General features: G+C 46.5%; 1 long non-coding RNA gene across 3 annotated transcripts in view; it reads right to left on the bottom strand.

Annotated features, from left to right (window-relative positions):
- Window positions 1-687: 687 nt before the first annotated feature.
- The window catches only part of LOC141414784 (uncharacterized), a 29,896-nt gene continuing 23,987 nt past the window's right edge, over window positions 688-6,596 (bottom strand). For all 3 annotated transcript variants that reach the window (XR_012439645.1, XR_012439646.1, XR_012439647.1), the window contains one exon: window positions 688-2,896. This is a non-coding gene — a long non-coding RNA (uncharacterized lncRNA). The remainder of the gene's footprint in view (window positions 2,897-6,596) is intronic.

The following is a 6,596-nucleotide window of genomic DNA, read 5'->3' as shown; positions in this document are numbered from 1 at the left end:
GACTCAGATTCCAGCAGAAGCCTCCTTCTTCCTACTGGGAAATTAGCAGAGCAGGAAACATCAGGGACAAAGTTGTGGAGAGTGGAAGATGAGCTCCAAACTCCCCCAGTGCAGGGTGTAGGTCTGCTCAGAAATGGTTATCAGGTAAATGGATTCATAACTTAATGACTGATGTCACTACCCTCAGATGAGACCGGGCGTGTTCAGGGTAGTATGACCGTAGATGTCACTACTCTCAGGAGAACCCCAGGCAGTACTGGGTCAAGAAAGCCATGGCAAGTGACCCCAAATGTCACTCCTGACTCACCCTAGTTTCAGCCTAGGTATGAATGTGTGATGAGAGACTGGCTGGTCTCCCAAAGGCTTCCTGGACTGAGCCCCAGCATTTTTGTACACTCTGGGGTACACCTGGGGGTGTAGCAATGCTAAGGCCATTACATCACTCTGCCTCCTGGCCTGTCTCCCCTCCCCCAACACATGCATGGCTCTCTGTTTCTTTCTCCTTGATATGGCTCTCCACCTTGTGAAGGCTGTAATGCAAAGATAGATCAGACCAGGCATGGTTCTGGATATTAGTCTTTGACCTGGGGAAGGCAGCAAAGGCCTGTCCAAGCCTAGAGTTTGACCCATGGCTCTCCACAAATGTGAGTTTATTCTAATTTGAACCCAGGAAACAAAATGTGTGTGTGTGTGTGTGTGTGTGTGTGTGTGTGTGTGTGTGTGAGAGAGAGAGAGAGAGAGAGAGAGAGAGAGAGAGAGAGAGAGAGAATACATATGAGTGAGTTTTCAGGCTGAATTTTACTTGGGCAGAGTTTGAGTTCCCTTCATTCAGTAAATAGGGAAATAGTATATTTTAATTCATAAGCATTGGCATCTACTCCTGAAACATGGGACATTAAAAAGATGCAGGCAGGCACCACAACCACCAGGAAGGAGGAGTCCCTGCTCCTCTGTGTTCTCCCCTCCACCAGAACCCTCTTCCACCACTCTATGTTCTGTATTCTTCTTTTCCTCCCGGTCTGTGTTGAAAACCAAATGAACAGAAGCTAACCTTGAGGATGCAAAAGTCCCCTTCACAGTATGGAGTCCCCATCTGTCTTTCCCTCTCCAGCCTTCACAGGGCCCTGCCTATCCCAGAAGGCACACTCCTACCTAAAGGATATTTGTGCCCTTCGTGCCATTTCTCACGTAGCCTTGCCACAGCCCTGTCAAGATGGCCTCATTCTTCCCCCTGTGCAAGTGAGAAGGCTGAGTCTCAGGGAAGTGAAGCCACTTGTTCACAGCGTTCACTCAGCAAGTCCCTAGTAGGAGTGGTATGGGGTGCTCAACTTTCCTAGCCCCAACTATGTGCTCTAACCCAGTTCTGGAGATGGCTGTGGGGTGGATGAAAGTGTCGCATGATTGCTGGGCTCTTCGGGGACCTGAGCTTCTTGGCAGAAAGCCCAGGGCTGCTTGTCTCCCTCTGCCCTCTGTCCACACTCCACAAGCACTCAGCCAAAGCTGATAACATGCAGGTGCTTGTGCGATGGCTCTGACACAACAGGAGCCCTCTGGAGGCCTGAAGAATCCTGAGCTCCACCTCATCTTGGGGAGGACTCCTCCTGCACCAGAATCACTGGCTCTCATAAAATGAGTGGCCCTGGAGCCCTTCCAGCTGTCAGCACTAGCTATCCTACTTAGGAGCTAAGCCCTGGCACTTCTCAGGGTTACAAGAGGCCAGGGCTCACTGCCAGAAAAACACTTCGTCTCCCTCTGAGCCCAGAGCCTTGTCCCCCTCAGTGTCTTCATAGTTCAGATTCCTGTAACTATGAAGGGGTTGGGACCCATGAGCACTAGTTCTTCTAGCTGAGTTCCATGGGAAAGGTGATACCTTTGCCATTAATACCTAGCCCTTGAGTCCTTTCAGCCAGTAAAGGATTAAAACTCCCCCAGATTCCGGTGGCATGTGATTCATCCCAGATACTCCAGGTATCTCCTTCAATGGAGTCATTGGCTTTCCGTCACAGGTGAAAGGCTGGGTGGGGTCAAAACCTAGGGTTGAGTGTCCAGAGATGGATGGAAAGAAAACAAGTGAATGTTGGTTGGCAGCAAAGGATGCAGGACCTGGGGAACTGGCCCCAACAGATCCCAGGGTGTCTGTGACCTACACATATGGGGAATTTTATCTTAGTCAGTAATACTCTCTAAAGTCAGTGCATAAGAAAAGGTTGTGTGGGGTCAGGACCACTTTCACCTCTTCTTTCAGGAGGTACCAGGTTGGAGACTCTCATGAATGGCCTTGAATTAAGATGACCAGCTGGCATTTCCATCAGCAGTGCAACATAGGCTGTGATTTTTGGTGAACATGCAATGAAGTGATTGTTTTAGACTTAGGAAGATTGTTTTAGACTTAGGAATCATGTTTTTGTGACAAGCATGTACATTTACTCACTAGATGCCTTCTCCACTTGTGGAAGCTGAGCTGACTCAGCCAGATGTGTGGCTTCTGGCTCCCAGGGCAGATGTTCACGAGATGGAGCAATAGCCCAGAAGCACCTAAGATAATAGTCATGTGATGTGGCCCCACAGTGTTTACCCTGGGCATCTTCATGCCTGGGTGTCAGGCTGGGAAAATGAGCAGGGTTAGGGCAAATAATGCAGAGAAGCTGAGAGATCCCAAGGACTTGAACTGTGCTCACCTGGGTCACCTTTGTTTTCTTTGCAGAAAGTTTCTTCTGTTGATGTGCTTTCTGTGGCAGTCTCCTCCCTGCACCACAGCAAGGAAGCCTGGGTTGGGTCCATTTTCTGGAACAAAACAATGAGTGTTCTCTTTCACAAATGTATTCTGGAGCTGCTATCCTTTTCTGCCCGAATAACCGGGATCATTTGTAAGAAACTGGAGGCAGAGGTACTCTCCCTGGTGAGGAAAGAAGGATAAACAGGTAAGCCTCAGATGTAACTGAACCTGACAGAGCTTCTGCACGTGAGTGGGATGAGGAAAAGGACAGGGCCACGTTAGATGGCAAAGCAATAGCAAGAGCAGAAGAGCTGAGAAGGCCCAAAGGCCTCTGGTTGGGAAGGTGAGGGTAGTCCTAGAATTAAGGAAGATGTCATTGCAAACATAGAAGAGAAGGTGAAGGGCACCCAATTGTCTCTAGGTTGCAATAATCTGAAAATCTTTCTCCAAATGACTAAATTTTTTCCTTAAAGTCCATTTGAAAGCATAGGTAGTTGGTGTTCTGCAACTATATTTATGATCATTTTAAAATTCATTACTTTTTATGACAAAAGTAGTACAATGGTTGTTATTAAAAAGGTTAATATCAAAGTAATAGATAACCAAGAAGGTGAAAGTGTCAAGTAATTCCACCATGATGGAAATAAACACTGGTAACAGTTTAGGATATTTATACTAGAGCTTTAACTAATCATTTATTAATATGGTAAAGACACATGCAGGAGGGAAGCTTGTATTTGAACTTGCCTTTCAGCCATCTGTCTCTGGAAAGCACTCTGTCAGACTTTTTAAAACAAAATACCACCCTCAGTCCATCAGGTAGCAGCTACCTCATTTCCTGATAGAAAGGTCTCCTAGGCCTAAGCTGCCTTTCTACTTCAATAGCAGCAATGTCACTTTGTGCAAGGCTTCTCCCACCTATTCCCCAGGCCTTCTCACTTGTGGTTGGCATGACATCTGGGATGAGAGACATGGGTTCAACCATACTGTAAAACAACAGAAAATATATGCATGGTCTCTATCCCCTGCTCTCTGATTTCTGACACAGAGCTCCTAAAACCCTCTGGAAACTTTTGTGCTAGAAGAAACTTTCATTCTGCTGTTTGGTCTTTTGTGACACTTTATAGTGTCACAATGGGGTACAATCTGGTGTTTTGATACATGCACACATTATATAATTGATCAAGATAGTTATCATATCCATCACCTTATACATTTATCATTTGCTTGTGATGAGAACATTCAAAAACCTCTCTTCTAATAGAGTTATAGATGGGGTGAATTTGATCAAAGTACATCATACGCATGTATGGAAATATCACAGTGAAACCCTTTGTACAATTAATATGTGCTAATAAATATTTGAAATGCTAGAACAATGGCAGAAACAAACAATGTTTAATGCATCTTAAAAACCCTCTTTTTCTAGCTGTGTTGGAATGCACAATCCCTTACGATATACATCTTTTAAACCTTTGTAATTACTGAGTGATAGGAACTTCTGACAGAGAGCCTCTAGGTCCCCTGGAATTTCCTGGGTGGTAGGAGCCTCTTTGATTCTAGTGATGTGACTTGTCTTGGGTTCTTGAAGAGTCTCAGGAAGGGGCCTTGCTGCCACCAGAGGAACCAAAGATGTGATTAGATGTTGGAAATTTTGGTGCCCATCTCACTCCCTATCCCACCTCTTGGGGTAGGGGCTGAAGGTTGAGTCAATCACCAATAGCCAAGGATTTAATGGATTGTGCCTATATGTAAAACTTCCATAAATACCCCCAAAAAACTGGGGTTGGAGAACTGCCATATACGGAACACGTGGAGGTACCTGGAGGTACCACAGCTGGATTGTGGGAGCCCCACCACCTTCCCACTTACCTTGCCCTATACATCTCTCCTTTTTGGTTGTCCATCTTTATCCTTTGTAATATCTTTTACACATAGGCAAACATAAGGAAAATGTTTCCCTGAGATCTATGAGTCACTCTAAGCAAACTACTACTTGAACTAAGGAGGAGGTGGTGGGACCCTTAATTATAAACAGGTTGATCAGAACTACAGGTGACAGCCAACCATTTCCAATTGATGTCGAAAGTGGAGGCCAGTCTTATAGGACTGAGGATTCGGAACTAACTCCAGGTAGACTGTGTCAGAACTGAGTTAAATGGTTGGACACCCAGTTGGTGTCTGCTAGAGAATTGCTCACTTGATAGGTGGGGAAACACCTCGCTCACATTCAGTGTCAGCGCATGGTGTTGAGAGTTGTGTGAGATCAGGAAACACATTTGGTACTTCCTGTCTCATACAGGTCCTCCCCGGGACTGCTCAGGGCAGGCAACACCCTCAAGGACCCCAAGTGCTTCCCTGTCCTTAAGGTTCAAGGATGGTCAGATTCTCAAAGCCACCTTGCTCCCACCCTTCTCTATTGTCTAGGAGGGGGCAGGAAAAGGCTGATGGTTCTTGAACACATACCATCCACAGTTTAAACACATCGAAGTCTTTCATTGAGGGGTTGAGTGACTTGCTCAAGGTTGCACAGCTTGCAGATGGGAGAGGTGATTCCTAAGCACACTTCTGGCTGATGGAGAATTAAAAGACCTTAGTGTTATGCTTACACACCTTGAAAAGCTGTTTTATCTCTCTGGGCTGGACAGCCCCATAAAGTGAGGAGGCTGGTTCTCTTCCTTGGCTGTGCTTAAATAAACACAAGAAGCTTAAATAAACTGGTCCCAGGGCTCCTCCGGGGGCCTCAGATCTCATTGATCCAGGATGTGGTCTGGGACCCTCACCTTCCATGGCTCTGTACTGTGTGATGGGCCTGGTCCTAGAAGCCCAGATATGAGCTGGCCAGAGCAGCATTGCCTGTCATGAAGGTACTGACCTCACTTTCTCTTCCTAGGTCTTCCTAATTCTCCTGCATAAGAAAGTATTGGAGCTCAAAGTCAGGGGTTCACCTTTCAGTTCCCTCACTTGGTGACCTCAATCAAATGGCTTTAATTTCCCTGTGCTTCTGCTTCCTGATCAATAAAATGAGGATAAAACTTCATTTCACAAGACTCTTGGAAGACTGAAGTGAATAAAATGTTCAGAGGGCCAAACATGGCACCTGACATTTGGCAGAGTACTTTCTCCTTCTCCTTTCCTGCCTCCTCCGAGGCTCTCTCCAGCAGCTGCAGCATGATTTCCATTTGCTCTGGGTGCTGGGTTCACACCAAAGAACCTTGATGTCCAAATAGAGGCAACCCCTGGGCATCCAGATGAAGGTCCAGGATGACAGGCATATGGCTTAATAGGGCAGATGAACCCATTTGGGAGCTGATTAAGAGCTTGCCTCTGTGACCTTCCTGGTTCTCCCCAGAATTCTCCCTGACATGCCCATATGCAAAGCTGGTTTTACAATAGGAAGACGGAATGCCCTACCCAACTGGCTAAATTTGGGCAGGCACTGGAGAAGTTACCTCTTTGTGATCCAGAGAAGTCCTTAGCATCTGAGAACTCTGGGGCAGGTAGGAGGCATCTACTCTAACCCTGCCCCCTTCTAGATAATCTAGGAAAGCTCTCCAGATCCACCAAGTCTGTTTTTTCTTCCAAGGGTTGGGCTATAACTCAACAGTTTTTAAAACCTCATGGTTGAGCTTTCCAAAGCTCAGCCAAACAGAGACTCCACTGTCAGGACTCAACCTTAGCAAGGTCTTGGCCCACCTTGGTTTGGCCTGGCAGCAGAAGCTGGAAGGAACCCACCTGAAGGCAGTAAGGAGATGAGTTCCCTGCTTCCCTTTGCCACTTGTTAGCCCTGTGATCTCAGGCCTGTGGCCTCGTCTCTGGAGAGAAGCTCAGACCCAAGTTTGCCTATTTGATTCCCTCTATCTTCCTTCAGGATAGATGG

The sequence above is a fragment of the Castor canadensis genome, chromosome 12 (genome assembly GCF_047511655.1).
Source record: "Castor canadensis chromosome 12, mCasCan1.hap1v2, whole genome shotgun sequence".
NCBI classification, from domain to species: domain Eukaryota; kingdom Metazoa; phylum Chordata; class Mammalia; order Rodentia; family Castoridae; genus Castor; species Castor canadensis.
This window is presented reverse-complemented; position numbering and strand designations above follow the sequence as displayed.